General features: G+C 38.8%; 1 protein-coding gene across 2 annotated transcripts in view; it reads left to right on the forward strand.

Moving 5' to 3' along the window:
- Positions 1-15,642, forward strand: part of JAKMIP1 (janus kinase and microtubule interacting protein 1) — a 249,801-nt gene that overhangs the window by 214,029 nt on the left and 20,130 nt on the right. For both annotated transcript variants that reach the window (XM_055708107.1, XM_055708118.1), the window contains exon 15: positions 1,823-1,947. The gene's annotated coding sequence lies outside the window, so the exon portion shown is untranslated. The remainder of the gene's footprint in view (positions 1-1,822; positions 1,948-15,642) is intronic.

The raw sequence follows: 15,642 nt of genomic DNA on the forward strand, positions 1-15,642 counted from the left end.
GCATAGTTTCCTAAAAATTGACTTTATTCTTACTTGCAAGACTGCACCCTCATGTATTCTGCAGGCATGTTCTAGAACACAACTAGTGAAGGCAAATAGCAAAGTGGTGCTTCTCATGCTTAGAGAATGGAAACTTGCTTGTGGGTAGAAGGATAGAAGCATGCTTGCGGACAGAAAAGAAAGATCCATAAAAACCCATGAACCAGCAGCTGCAAGCAGATACCCTGGGGAAGAGAAGAGGGCAAACTCATACTCGAAGGCTTTCATCACTTGCTGCTCAAGGACATCCTGAAGCAGAGCTGGTTTCTAATCATTCAGTGAACCTGATGGATTTTTCTTCTACTGGATTGTCAGGTCTGTCTCAAACCTGCATGAACGTTTTTGTATTTGCAGTATGCCATGGAAAGAAGGTCCACCACTTAATTACATCTTAAGAACCACTTCGTTATGAACCTGTTACCAATTACTGCACCGTGGCTCTTGTCATTCCTGGCTTCTCTCTCCACTTAGATGTACTTTTACCCAAGAATCAGTCTTCACTCTGGAGTGTAAGATCTGCACAAGAATCTATCTGGCAAACAGCAGCTTTGTTTACTGCTAACTTTTTTTGTAACTTTTGGACTCAGATTTCCAAAGCCATTTCAGACCATATATAGAGTAAACATTTTTTGAAAAGTCAGAAAACCTTTCTTCTCCAAAACAGAAGGCTTTGATGTAAATGGGATCTTATTATTCTTTCTTTCTTTCTGAGTAAGAGAAAGTAGCCACTGGGCCAATTCCAGAGACAAAACTTTTGGAATAATGGCTAATATTGCAAGGTGTGTTCCTTAGCAGAGCTTGTAAGATAAATTAGGCAATGATAGGTAGTGGGAAGGTAGACTAAGTTAGGAAATAAATACCATTTCTTTTCTATTCCAGATAAGTGCATCCATTTGAATTATTTGACATTTGTCATGCTCTGTCTCCTCTGTACAACTCCAAAGTATTTTGCACTCTGGCAATCCTCAGCTTCAAAATTATTGTCTCAGGTTACTATAGACCAGAGTCTCTTCTTGCCAACTCTTTAAAGCTGTCTATGCACAACTAACATCATGCTTCCTCTTCCTGTTTCAGTTACTACCCACTCTGGAAAAACTTTTAAAGCTCAAGTCTTTATGTCTTTAACACATATTTCTACCACAGAATGCCCAAATACTCATTCTGCTGTTGAATATTAAGTCAGACAGTCAGCCTTTTCTGGTTGAAATGTGGGTTTTCTCAGATTTCTTCCTTGAGAATTTAGCAGTTATTTTTTCAGATTTTTTTTTCCCATGCTATACTATTACACCTGCTTCTTTTCATTCACTATTTTACCTATTAAAGTCCCCTTTCATTAAATTAATTTTACTACAACATGTGATTTTGGTTTATTTTAATGTATTTTAATGAAAATTTTATTAGACTGCCTAGCTAATGCAGAAGATAGCAACTGACATGAGTAACTTAATGTTTTGCTACTAGTCAAAATATAGAATTAATAGGGAAATTCAGAGTATTGACAAGGAAGTGTTGATACTGGAAAGCTGTGTCCCTGTTGAAGCAAAGCATTTAAGGCATGTGCTGAAATTGCATTGTAACTTGAATGCTGTATTGGCCAGGGGGTTAACAATTGACTTAATAGTAAGAACTCAGATGAAATGTGCTGAACTGGGGACCCTGTTATATTGACTTTACTCACTAAAAAAGATAAAAGCACCAGTGCCTGCATTTATGCTATGTCAGTGATCTGAAAAGCTAATGAAAATAGTGTTCTTGCTGTATGTATTTTTTGTTTTCTCTGCAGGGATGATTTTGCCAGTTGATTTGGACTATATTATTAAACTGTGGAGAGAAACAGCCTGATGGTTGGTTTGGAGAGATGGTGATGAATTAGGTTGTTGCAATATGACTTTCACTGCAGAATACAAGGTAGGTTCAATGCAAATGAACACTTACTGTTTTATCTCAAAAGACATTAAATAAGTTTTATGTAATTTTGATGCTAGTTTTTTGTATAGTTTCATTTAGATAGAGAAAACCTGGTATGCTAATTTTTAGGAGTGTTAATTTTCAAATACACCACATCGATCTTGAAACACTCAATAAAATCAATATAACCATTTCTGATGACAAACACAGATCTGACATTTTTTTGCACAATGGTCACTGACATATAATCTATTCTGTTGCCTTACAAAAAAACCCAAACCACTAAGCCAAGCAAACTAAGTAAAAATATATGTCATCATGATAGTTTTAAAACTATTTAAAATAGGTCAGTATAATTATTTTCAGCTGATATACCAAGTCTAATTATATTTCCTATCCACACGAGAAGGCTAGGTTTCTCATTCTTCATTGGTTCTGGTCCATCACAGGTTGTACACTGTTGCTGAGTCATCCAATTTGTGTCAACTATTTACCTGCCTCTCATGAACTGTGTAATGCTTGCTTCAATCACGTTCAAGTTCTCCACCCTCTTAAAACTAGCTCCCCTTTCACCATGCCTTTAAAATACAGCAGCTCTATCTTTTACTGAGGTACAGAGAGATTAAATCCAAGGTCATGTATAGTCTGTAGCAAACCAGAGTATCAAAGTCTAGTCTAAATCCAAGGGCAGTGCACTAAGCACTAAGCACTGGATCTTCTTTTATCAGGAAGGAAGAGTTGACCAATTAAAGGCCGACATGTAATTTTAATGGGAAATTGATTTATTTGTATTAAATAGCCTGGAGAAAAGGAGACTCAGAGGAGACATCATCACTCTCTACAACTACCTGAAAGGAGGTTGTAGGCAGGTGGGGCTCGGTCTCTTCTCACAGTTAACAACTGACAGGAGAAGCGGAAACGGCCCCAAGTTGTGCCAGGGGAGGTTTACGTTGGATATTAGGAAAAAATTCTTCACTGAAAGGGTTATCAAGCATTGCCCAGGGAAGTGGTTGAATCACCATCCTTGGAGGTATTTAAAAGATGTGTAGATGTGGTGCTTAGGGACATGGTTTAGTGATGGATTTGGTAGTGCTTGATTATTGGTTCAACTTAATGACCTTAAAGATCTCTTTCAACCTAAATGATTCTATGATTCTAAATAGATTTAATGCTTGTGAAAAGTGCCAGGCTGATTACCTGGAAATTGCAGGAATCCTATATTCATCAATACATACAGTAAGTTATGTTGATATAGTTACTGTAAACCTGTGTAGGCTTGAAAGAGATACTTTTCTACAAAAATAAAAGTTCATAGTTCATACCTTGATCCTTTGTTTGCCTGAATGCTTAAATTACTGTTAATGGGGACACATGCTATTGGATTCATTAGGAGGGTCTGCGTATTTCTTTCCTACCTGCTGCTCCATCTTCCCCTATCACAAACAGAGAATTTCTTCACTTTCACAGTAAATTCAACATTTCCTCTGTCTGCCCCATGATGCCCCTTCCCCATTTCACTCCCTCCAGAGACCCTACAATACTGTTCACCATTTCTCATAGCTCCTGACAACTAGCTGGGCAGGAGACAGTACTTGCTGCAGCTCATCTGAGGCTAACTGTATACTCATTTTATCCAGCACGTATGTGCTGACTGATTCAGGATCGCTTGCCCCTTTATTTCTTATGAAAACTGAAATGACTTTCTAAGTAACTATTGAAAATGCATTCAATTATCAATATATAAATTTAGTGCATTTTCTTCTTTATACTACTTTGGCATAGATGCAATATTAAAGGTACACAGCATATTCTGCCACTATTGTTTGTAGTTTGAAATTATGTACGCTTTGCAATTCTTCCACATCTTCCTATGCATAATTAATTTTAAATATATGTCTTTACTGCCCCTTCCAGTTCTTTAAACATAGTCCTGACGCATGTAACATCATCACTCCTAGTCATCCTTTCATTTGGATTTGTGAATATATTATCTGAAATTACTCATGAACTTTCAAAGGGATGTTGTTTCTACCCTCTTATCAAGGGCTTGATCCTGCCTTATTAAAGACAATAGTAACTCCATTTTCTTTATTAAGAACAATTTCCATAACACAATAACTTCTGTAGCTTGTGGTTTAAGAAAGATATCTGTATATACACACATTTAGGAGCAGCTCTTTAGGTTGTTTAAATTGTGTTTCATCATACAAAGACAGTAGTTGAAGAACTATTATAGTTCATGGTTGCCATATGTTTGCATCTGGCTTTTTTGGTCAGTGTTTATACTGTGCTATGCAGGAGAATTTTTTGCAAGCCCAAATTGTAGTTTCATGGCTGAAGCCCTTGCTCAGCATTGCACTAAGAGCTGATTCGTCTAGCAGTCCCCTCAAAATCCATTGCTTCCTGACGATTAAGTTGCACCTTGCCATGCAAAGCTTAAATTGAATCCAAATGGCCCAAATTGAACTGAATGAACTGAAGGTGTAGGCACTGACTTAAAAGAGAATTTGGGTATATCTACACAGCCCCAAGCAGAGGGGACCTGGCAGGAGCATGTGCCGCTTCATTTATGCAAGAAACACTGGGTGAGGTCAGAGGCATTCCTTCAGCTTTCTATTACACAGGCACAGGAAGACCATGCCAGCAGGTTCCTATGAAAGCCTGGAGATAAACCTTTTGCTGGAAAATAGCATGAGATTTCCCTGCATGCCAAAGATGCTTAATTATTGAAAGATGCTTAAGCAAGCCAGTTACCTAAATATGCATGCAGGGAGAGGAAGAAGAGTAATGACTGTAAGGATTTGGCCTGATATAGTTAGCCTGGGCTTTAAATTTTTACATATATAGTACTGTCTCTGGCTGCCTTTCTGCAGTCATTGGTGGGTGTGAAACTGAAGAGGCATTTGGAACCAGGTATTAGAAGAGTTTAATAGGACAATATCTAGTCAGCCATCTGAATACTGCAGCTGTGCTAGGGTCAGGGAGGCTTTTATGCTGCTTGTCTCCAAGTCTGACAGAACATCAACTTGCCATTTCAGTCCATCTAACCAAATCATGATAAAGTAGATGCTATGAGACATAGATCACCCTTTAATATCCACCTAAGACTTCATGACCACCAAAGGCAAGCATCTATCCTATATTAAATCATTTAAATGTGTGCCTTTCACACCAACTTTTACCTGGTTTTGTTTTCTGCCACGGTTATATCCAGATGAGGAATTGCAAGTCTGTCATGAGTTCAGCAAGTACCAAGGTAACCAAGTCTTTGTTGAAAGACATTATTTATTCTATCAATGTTTAATGTGGAGCAACCACTGAACTGCGTAATTTGATAGAGATGGGTGTGCTGCTCCCTGGATTCCTCTCATGCTGTCATGCTTGCTTCACTTTTTAGAAGCGATGGAAGACAATAAAAAACAAATGGTGTTTATTCTGGAAAATTCCGGAATTCTGGCATGTTGTGGGAAAAAGCATGAAACAAGCTAATAGTACTTGATATTGCGTATGTATTTTCATGGCAGTTTTTCTGAAACTCTCCTGGGGGCTTAGCAGTGTCTCTTAGCCAGTTGGTGCTCAGGGGCTTTGCTGGCACACCGAGGTTGATTCCCAGCACACAACATCTGACGTGCCTTTTCAAACATACATTAGCTTCTCCTGGGACTGGTGGTTCTTCCCCCAGTGAGCCCCTAGCAGACATCAATTTAGTTGTCATAAGCAAGGGAGTGAGACCAAGTCAGTTTGCTCTTGGTAGCACTATGCCTGCTTAGCCTTCTCCATGCTCCTTCCTGGCTCTGAACGCCAAGGCAGCCTCTGAGTCTGTTAGGCCAGCTCTTTAACAGCCTCATTTGCAGTTACTACTGTAAGTACACCAAGATTAGGTTTATTTCTCTGAGTTACTTAAGGTTCACCCTGAATGGTATTCAAAAATTCCATAAAATCCTCATCCATGCTGCTTTGCCTGTATGTCCTTCTTCCCAGATGTCTTTATCATCTGTCACTATTCGATTGTCTGTGATAAATGCTCCTTTGACCCTTTATTTCTCATGTCGATGCCCTGCATCTGCCCTTAGAAATTCAGTAGCATGCCTTCTCCTGTTGCAGGTTTCTTTCTCTGTCTTCCTACCTATAGATGTGCAGGTGATAGAAGTATGATAAAGAATACGAAAATGCCATAAACCATGCAGCCATATGACAAATCAGTTTATCTCCTCCCTTTGGCCCTGATCTCTGCTCCAGGGGGCTCCTCCAGCACTCCATGCCACTGAGCTAGGAGCTGTCATTTAAAAATACAAGCAACATCACTTTTTTTCTGTCTTGTGAAATTCTCACCCATCGAAATTGCTCCTTTGCAGAGGTTCTGTGAAGGGGGTAAGATTCTCTCAAGGGCTGTTAAATACAAGAATTTTTATGTCGAGGATAATTGTTAAAGTCCAGGATATTATTGTAATCTCTCCCATAGGAAAGGGAGAACTTTTTGCAGTGTGATTTAACACTTTAAGTTCGCTAAAAGACTGAGATCATAGACTTGAGGCCATAATAATTTTTAGCATGAAAGAGCTGATTTAATTTATAAACAATTTATGAACTTCAGTGAGATCTTTACAGCAGGAGTCCAGATGCCAACACCTAGAGCAGGGAAGCCTTGGAATATGTTGCCAAAAATATATTTTACACATTTCTAAAAAATGACAAGTAGAGAATAAAGACTTTACATGGGAAGTATTTAAGAAGACCTGTATTACTTACAAGTGGTCTGACACTCCTGTGTAACCTAAGTCTTCTAGAGTAAAATAAAACTAGGTATTTCTCCCCTGCATCTCGTTTCATGTACTCCATATTACATATACATATTACATTGTACGCAAAGTACTGCAATCTCTGCTGCTACAATCGAGTAAAACTCCTTTCCAGACAAAGAATTAGTTTACATTTACTAGTTTGTTCCGATATTGTATCAGAAAACATTGGCTAGTGAGATGTATTGCTAAAAAGGCTGTAGGAAATTAACATTTTGCAATTAGTATATTTCTCTTTCCAGACTGTCTTAGAAAACTCATGCTCTCTGTGTGCATTCCAAATCAGTGTTCACACTGCTGGTGTTTCTGGCTTAGTTTCTGAGAAGACAAGTGTCCAGTGCAGTTGTAGGGGAGAAGTCCTGTGATTTGAAGCTCAGTCTTGCTCTGAAAAGCAACAGCCTGTTGCCAGCTCTTGTAAGGCAGCAGTTGTACTCTTCATGTGGAAGTTAGTGCTGATGATTATCCTCAGAGCATCTCTGTGCGAATCCATGCTATTGTCTTTGTTGCAAAAGCATCATTAATTTAAATATAGGCATGTTCTACCAAGGAGACACTTTTATGGCAAAGAACCTGTCAAGGGTCAGTAGCACATTAAGAAGAAATACACAAAGTAGTTTAGTGCAACATTTTTTTTTTTTTTTTTTTTTTTTACTGAAGCATCTGTTTGTGATTCCTCACTAAGGTGTCAGGTATCTGGGTGAACAGTTCCAGTGCCTCATTAAAGGCAAGCTCCAAGTGACAGCAGATGGAGCTGGAGCTAGGATTAATTGTAAGCAAAGTGAGAGCTGAGAGTGTGTGGTTGCAGTTTTGAGAATCAAACCTCCTGCCCTAGTCAACACTGAGATATTTTGATTTGATACAGATTGATAAGGAGATTACCACAGCAGGGAGATAAAGAGCAACCTCAGATGACCTGATTAAGACCTGACTTTATTCACTGTAACATGGAAAAACTGTCAGTAAGGGCACAATAAAAGTACCCAGCTATGGCAAAGTTTGCTTTGAGGATTTAAGAAAATTATTATGTAAAGACTTATGTGGGTTAGAAATACAGGGAGTTCAAAGTTTTGAGGATCTTCTGAAGCTTGGTTAAGAAAATTATGATTTCTCTTACTGAAGAAAGTAAGAGGCAGACATTACGTCTTGGTGAAGAGTGGAAAAAATATTGGCTAGGTAGAGACTGTCTCTGGTAAAGAGATTTTAATCAGGTCCTTCCATGGTAACCTAAATGTCTTTAAAAGTCAGGTTCCTGCCATGCATGAAGGAAAGGGTGAGCAGATCAGATTTTCTCACCAAGAATGGTCTGTAAGACGTAACATCTGAGTTTGACTTTGGGTTTGGCTAGGAGAATATCACACAGCACAGGCTACCCAGAGGCTTCCCCCTGACCTGGGCAGTTCTGCGTTACACACACATATATATAGATATATATCCCAGAATGCAAACAGAAATAATAACTGACTGCTGTTACATGCCCCTGCAAGCACAGGCTGACATCAGTAAGTCATGACAGTTGTTTCAACGTTTTTATTGGTTCAGTTTTTGAAATGTTTTATAGTGCTTTTGAAAAGCCATGGCACCAGCCCTTCTGCAGGGAGCTGTGGCAAGTCCCTTTATCTTAAAAGAATATATGTGATGTTGTAACTTTCATGTATGAATAGGTGTTGAGGTCTAAAGGTGATTTATTTTTTTTTTACCCAGATCAGAGTGACTAATGTTCAGGCGTGAACATGCTTTGTGATGTTCCCTTCTTGCTGTTGTTCTGCCTCCAGAGAGATCTTCCAGTGTATTACTCCTGGACATGCTTCCCACATTGTGTCCCTGCGTACTACATGTCCAGGGGAGGGCACAGGCTGTACTGTACATTGCCAAAAAATGAAATCAGTCAGCCTGTTGGATTACAAATGAAACACAAATTTACTCATTTGAAACAGAAGCTTGCTTGCTTTTGGATTTTTTATTTTTTGTTTTTACCTTTGAAATCAAAATGGGAAAGGTGTTAATTTCACACAGTGGCAGGCAGCATTATTCTTGGCAACTAATCTGGAAAAAATTAAAAGGAGATAATCTTAATCCAGACAAATAAGAGAGGGATGTATTCCTTATTTATGGCTGCTAGTCAAAGTGAAATAATTTTACCCATCTAAATGAGAAAGCAGTGATTCTTGGGTGTTTATTGCCATACAGTAGATTCTGCGTATTTGGTGGTTTATTTTTAATTAATGCTTGTAAAGCTTTAATTGAAACTCTTCACACAAGATCTTTAAATTCTCTGATTATATTGAATAGCTTATTCAACAGATGTATATTTAATATTTTTCTTTAATTTAATATAGTTTAAGACCCCATTTTTTTAAATGTAGATGTCATTTGACCTATGCCAGATAAAACTGAAAACTCTCTTGGCAAATACCGTACCAGACTGTAGTGAGGAAATGAATAGAAAGCTAGTGATGAAGAAAACTAGTTGTCCTGGGTAAAAGCAAAAATGCTGTGAGTGCTGATGAGCAATGCTTTTATATTTCATAGTTTTTATAAGAAGTTATTGACTCACATTGTAACAGGGACAAACTGATTCAGCACATTCATATTCACTAGGATTATAGAGGGGGTCTCGTGGTGAAGAACTAATGTTCAGTGCACTGTACATCCCCAGCTGGATACTCAAAGGCATGCTTTTGATCATCTTTGCCTCAATCTTTTTTGCTGTTGTTTAGAAAATTAATCTGGGGAAGATGCAGAGTGAGCAATGAGAGAAAAATGCAAGAAGTGAAGTAACACTTCTCTTGGGCTGCATGGGTCGATCTGTCAGCTTTCTTGAGCTTCATGTTCAGCAAGAGATGAAAATCATTATTTAAACTTCAGCTAAGAAATATATACTTACATTAATTGTAACAATGTAGGTTTTGCTTTTAACTATAGTGATGGAATATTTTTCAGATGGAAACTTAACTTTTTTTTGGTGTCTCCCTAAGTTTTATATTATGTACCACCATTTATGCAGTGCACTATATACTAGTGATTCTCTTCTTCCTAGAGTAGACCTTGCTGATTTTCAGAAGTAGTAACATGAGGAATAACGTCTGCAGTGCCAAATTTACAAAGATACAGACAGAGATGTCTAGCTGGTGCGAATCCCTAACTCAGATTGGATGCGTTGGCCTGAGTGTTTAGTTTACACTTTTGAGATGAATCTCCTGTTCATCCCCTCTTTGCTGCACTATAGATAACATAGTGGAGTAGGCAAAATGGAATTCAAGTGAATCTAAACTGGAAAATGCTCTCCAGCTTGTGATGGCTTTCCATCCATCATTAGATCATCACTAGATTAAACCTATTCCAAAATCAAGTCCCCAGAAGTTGTACAGTATGGATATTGGGTCCTTAACACCAGCTTTCTGTTCTGTCTACTCCTATTGCACTTCATTACTTGCTAAGTTAGGCAAAGCCAAAAATATTAATGGGTATTTAACATTTTAACTGCATTGTAGATGTTTTTCTAAATCACCAAGGTACCTTCAAACCCCTCAGTAGATCAGGTTTTATGACAACAAACTTGTTTTCAGTGCTTTGTACCAAAATATTGTCTGATTAAAATATATTTCCTTTCTCCTAAATATGTTGCACAAAAGAGGAAATGCCTTTAAACGCAGTTATTTGCTAAAAAATAAAACAAATAATTTTGTAACCCAGTACTTTTCAGACAGTTGCAAATGTATGGTCTTTGCTCTCATAATCATACGATCTTGAAAAAGCTGTGAGAACTTGGGACCAAAAGGTTATTTGCTGTTAATGTTTTATTAAATACTTGCTTACATGCTTTTTGTAGCAATAAAATAGCTCCTGTTAAAGTCAATAGTAAAATATTGTTCAGAAAGGCAGGATCACAGCTTGAGTGAATACACAGTTTCCTTCTTACTTGTGGTACTCTTCATAAAACATTAGATTTCTATCCTTTACGCATAACTAGAGTCTCCTGAGAGAGAGCTTTGTTTCAACATCGGGAGCATGCGACACTATCTCTGGTTGCAAAAGCACTTTAATCTGGATGTGACAAACAGAAGAGATTAATGGCTTCAATTTGGACACATGCAGGCAAGTACAACATTGATTCTTTAACAAAGGCAGAACAGACATGATTGCCTGGGATTTAAGAAAGAAAATACAGACTTCATTCATGAGCTTAAAATACATTCTTATATAGCTTAAAATATTTTTGATATTACCATAAAGATGGGAATAGTCTGTACACTCCAGTGCCATATCAACAAAACCGCTTAAGTGTATGTTTAAGCATATAATGAAATTTCATGAACTTCAACAGCAAAAGACATTTAACTAAAGGTATAGATAAACTGAGGGGTTAAGCAGGTGTTTAAACATTGGAGTAGTTCTTACATCCTTGTTTTTACGAGGATACAATTAAGGCACAGAGAGGCCAAGTGACTTCCCCAACATTTTCCAAGGAGTCTGGGGAGGAGAAAGAAGCTGTACCCAATTTTCTTGGGCTTTAGACACTAGGTTAGGCTCAAGAGTGACCTACAAAGCCACCCTTAAAATGCAGACAGTGTCAGCATTGCCATTTGTCAATGCAAATACTGGTGGAGTGGGAAAAAACCCAGTCTTTGCACCTCTAGGAGCTTTTACTAGTCAGGTTTTTAGACAGATATTTTAGAAAAGGTATTTTGGACTAGTTTTATCAACAAAAGTGAAACTGAACACAAAAAACAATTTATAAAAGTTTTAGGCAACAACGATATATTTATGAATTTTTTCCCTTGTCTTTGCAGGGTTTTTTTAGACACTATTTGACACTTCTCTGCAAAAGATGAGAGACATGGGCTAGGATTCGAAGGAGGGTTGCAGAAATTATATAGATATATTTTAATTGCTAGCCAGTGTGCTGTCATCTCTAATGAAACCTTTTCTTAAGTCAATTAAAATAAAAGGCTTAGAACACAGGAGGGTGCAGAAAGGTGTTAAGAACTGATGTATGGTCATATTAGCTGGAGAGATGTAATGTTTATTTTCAAAGGCACAAGGGAATGGTGATAGGTCAAAAAAACCCTTTTCTCATCATTCTGTTAGACTAGGAGAATAGGAGGATTTTTCCTTGGTGGTTGATATGAGCGTTGCAAAGTGCGGTCTAAGACTTTCTGAAGATTCACTTGTGACATGTGAGACCACAACCAAGAAAAGCCAAGCAGCATTCGGACCTCTGTGATGGTGTGACATACTTGGCACTTTTAAAAAACAGGCCATTTAAATAAAGCTAGGAGGCTAAGGAAGGCAGGCTTTAAAAATCTTAGCCAAAAGCTTTACAATATCAAAGGGGTAAATAACTCTAAATGTTACAAGTGTGAAGTTAGATGTATAGTGTGATGGGTTTTGGGTTGGTGTCATATGCAGGTTGGTTGGAATTAAGTAGAACTCTGTCAGTACTGGGAAAACAGGTAAATGGACCCAATTTAATCAGTTTCTTCCCTCCCCAGTTTTATCTGGATGTCTTTGAAATTAGTGTTTTTGTTGGAAAATGGCTATGGAGTAACAAAATCAAATTTTCCACTGGACTTGTGAGGGCCTATCCTTCCTATACTATCTACAGATTGCAAAAGAAGCAATGAGGGAAAAAAAGGCCAAATACAGAAGATACGAAAGCTCTTTCTTAGCTAAATCACCCACAGTAAGAAATCAAAGCTAAAACCCCAACCAACAACCTAAGACCCCCAAAATACAACTGTCCATCCAATGACAGAGCTGTTCAGTCCAAGAATCCGCTGTCTGCTTTACGAGACTCCAAGGGCAAAAAAAAGCTTCTGCATTTTGTGTTAAGGCTGCAGTGATAGAAGGTTCTTACAGTGGATTTAGTTCATCCTCATCAGTTCCTCCACTGATACTGGTGGGGATTTTTTATAGTGTATGGCTTTGAGGCACTGCATTTTGAAGCTCAGTTTCCCTCCTTCACAAAAACAGATAAATAATCCTGCTGCCTTTGGGAGAAGGAATTGGCTCAGAGATTTATGTTAGTATGGATATATATAAAAAATAAAAATAAAAATAAGAAAGGAACCTGCCTGAGAAAGAACAATAACATTTATTTATTGTCTGGTGGAGACAGAATTTTGTGATGGTGTGGAAGGTCACCATACGACTTGTATGATACTTAAATCTCACCTGAAGGCCCACTGTTTTGTCTCTTTTGCTTGGATGATTACTCAGAACGAGAATTTCTTGCCTGTCCTGGACCTGAGGCAGTTAAAAGCCAAACAGAGCTACCCATGCCTTTCTGACCTATGGTCACGTGCACACACTTGGGCAGTTCATGTAGTAGTAATGAAGGAAACACAGGCTAAAACTGTGCTTGCTGCCTGGCAGTCTTACAGCAGCTGAACCTGGCTTTTAATGACAGTCCAGCAAAAGAAAAAAAAAATACTTCAGTTCCCTGGTATCTCCCTCCACATACATCTCCTTCATGTCATCATTCTGGTTGTGTGAGCAACTTGCATCCAGACCTGATGGTCCAGATCATTCAGGAGAGATATCTTCTTTTGTCTGCTGAAGAGCTGTCAAGCAAACTTTTACATTTATGTTGATCTGTTATGAGCTTGACTCTTAAGCAAGCAAGTCTCTAGTTCGGTGAAAGTTAGTGACTTCTTAAAAAGAACCTGTTGAGTACAGGAAAATAGCAAACTGAAGGAGAATGTTATCATTATGCTTAATATTCCATAAGCTGGCTACCTAGTTCTGAATTTACTCATTTTAAATATTGTGAAAATGTATGTAATCTGCAAATCTGGTTATGAATTCTAGCTTCTACAAGCTATGATTAACCTTACTATAAAATGTACATTAGTCTTCTGACTTTATGAAGTAGTTTAATTGTATGCTAAACTGAAAACAGAAAATAAACAGCAAGTTTAAATAGTGTTGTCTTAATATATTGTATTACATACTCTAGGTTAGCATTTAAATGTAACTGTATTTGGAAAAAGAGATTAAATAAGTGTGACATCATGAGTAGAGTATATATGAATTCCATAGATCATTAATCTTTAATCTTTAAAGTTTCTTATTCAAGGCTATAAATACATTAATTCAGCTATCAGCTCTTCTCTGCTATCTTGATTATGCAGGTCCCAGAGGTTGCTATAGTAACCTGGTATTACCAATGTAAAGGCCATAAAGGATCTGGGTATCTAGATAAACAAAATAATCAAGGGGTGCTTGCAACCAGCACCCTGGTTAATGTAATGCCTATGTCCCTTGAATGAACACTTAGTCCTGTGCGGATTAGGCCCTTGGCTTGTGAAGTATGAGACAGGCTGGCACTCGAAGCCTGTTTTCATATGGCACACGTTAGTAATTCCAGAGGTGCTGTTCACTGGGAGAGCCCCTGAATTATGGCACCTACGACATTCATTTGTTGCAGTCTTCAATCACGCTGTCAGCAGGCAGTCTGGTATGGATCCCATGGGTGAACTCGCTCTCGGGGATTCAGATACTGTTTGGACATTTTGAAAACCAAGAAAAGGTGGTTTCTGTGAAGCTGAGGTAAGTCCGTATTGTTGATTACAGCTGTTTAAGGGCACAGCCCAGTGCCAGCCATGACTGGGCACTTTGTTTTATGGGAGAGAAGGCTGCATTACCCAGCAGTTAGGCAACAGGTGTCATTAAATGCTATTGGCAATCTGTCTCTGTAGGGGGGAATATCCCAACTTGTGTCATTTTTCCTATAGTGAGGAAGCTTATTGTTGGAGTTGCTTTCTTTTACCAGGCCTCTGAGTTCTTGGAAACTGGTAAGAAGCTTGAGGCTTTTTCCCAAAGTTTTAGCTAAATGTGGCCACTGGGTTCAAAAGCAACGCCAGAATGCAGGTAGTAGAGGCACAGTAGTGATGAATGCTCCGTCTCCATTGGAAACCAAGCCTAAACATACTCCTGTAGCCACAGCTCAACTGTGCTACCAATGGAAGTTGCTGGCTAAGCCTGTGAAATAACGCTCAAGCCTAAAGCAGTGAAATAAAAGAAAGCGGTAAAGTTGCAGTGTCTCGTGAGCCTTCGTTCAGCCTTCAGTCCTACAAAGGAAACCTCTCATTGCTTTAGAAGGGTCCCAGTTCTTTTCCTTTTTGTCTGGCCCTGAAAAGCCAGAGCAGTTTTGTGACTTGCTTTGTTGAGACTGTCAGCCTGCTCTCTTCGAGAGGCTGCCGCTGTCCTGGCGGCTTCTGCTGGGGGGGAAACGGGAAAGAAAGATTCTGCATCAGCAATTCCATTCGTGTTGCCTTCCTTCCCTCCTTCCCAGCACAAAGGTGGTTTTGTTTGTGCTCAAGAACCAACTAAAGAGTCTGGCTGTGAAATGAGCCCTCCTCTGGAGGAAAGGGAAGGAGTGGAAGATGTAGCATACAAGTGCCAGGCACAAACTTCTACCCACTCCCTCCTCCAGGTCAGGGGCTAGAGGTGGCTTTTGTGTTAGCTGGCAGTTGTGGCATTTCACACAGCTGCAGAGCAGCTAATGGGGCAGCAGTTGCTGTTTCGAATCCTTGGCAGAAGTAATTTAGTAAACTGGAATATTCTATTCTAATTTTGTGCTGTAATTAGATAGAAGAGAACTTGAAAGAAAAGGTGCTTCCCATTCGTTGGTGTAACACAGGGAACAGCTGAGTATTTATCATTTGCTCACATTGGTGTTTATTACAATTCGGAATGTTTGGTGCTGTCAAAAAGGTGGGTGGGAGAAGAGCACTTAACCCTTGCAGCTAACACCCACCTGGGCGTCTCAAGATGGGCATTACTTGAGCAGACTGAATAGCATTAGACTCATTGAAATAAAAATTCTCCCGATAATTCCCACTGGTGTGTAGCCTCTGCTGATAAAACAGGTTCTGCCCCTGAAAAGCTCTCA

This window comes from Falco cherrug, chromosome 1 (genome assembly GCF_023634085.1).
Source record: "Falco cherrug isolate bFalChe1 chromosome 1, bFalChe1.pri, whole genome shotgun sequence".
NCBI classification, from domain to species: Eukaryota; Metazoa; Chordata; class Aves; order Falconiformes; family Falconidae; genus Falco; species Falco cherrug.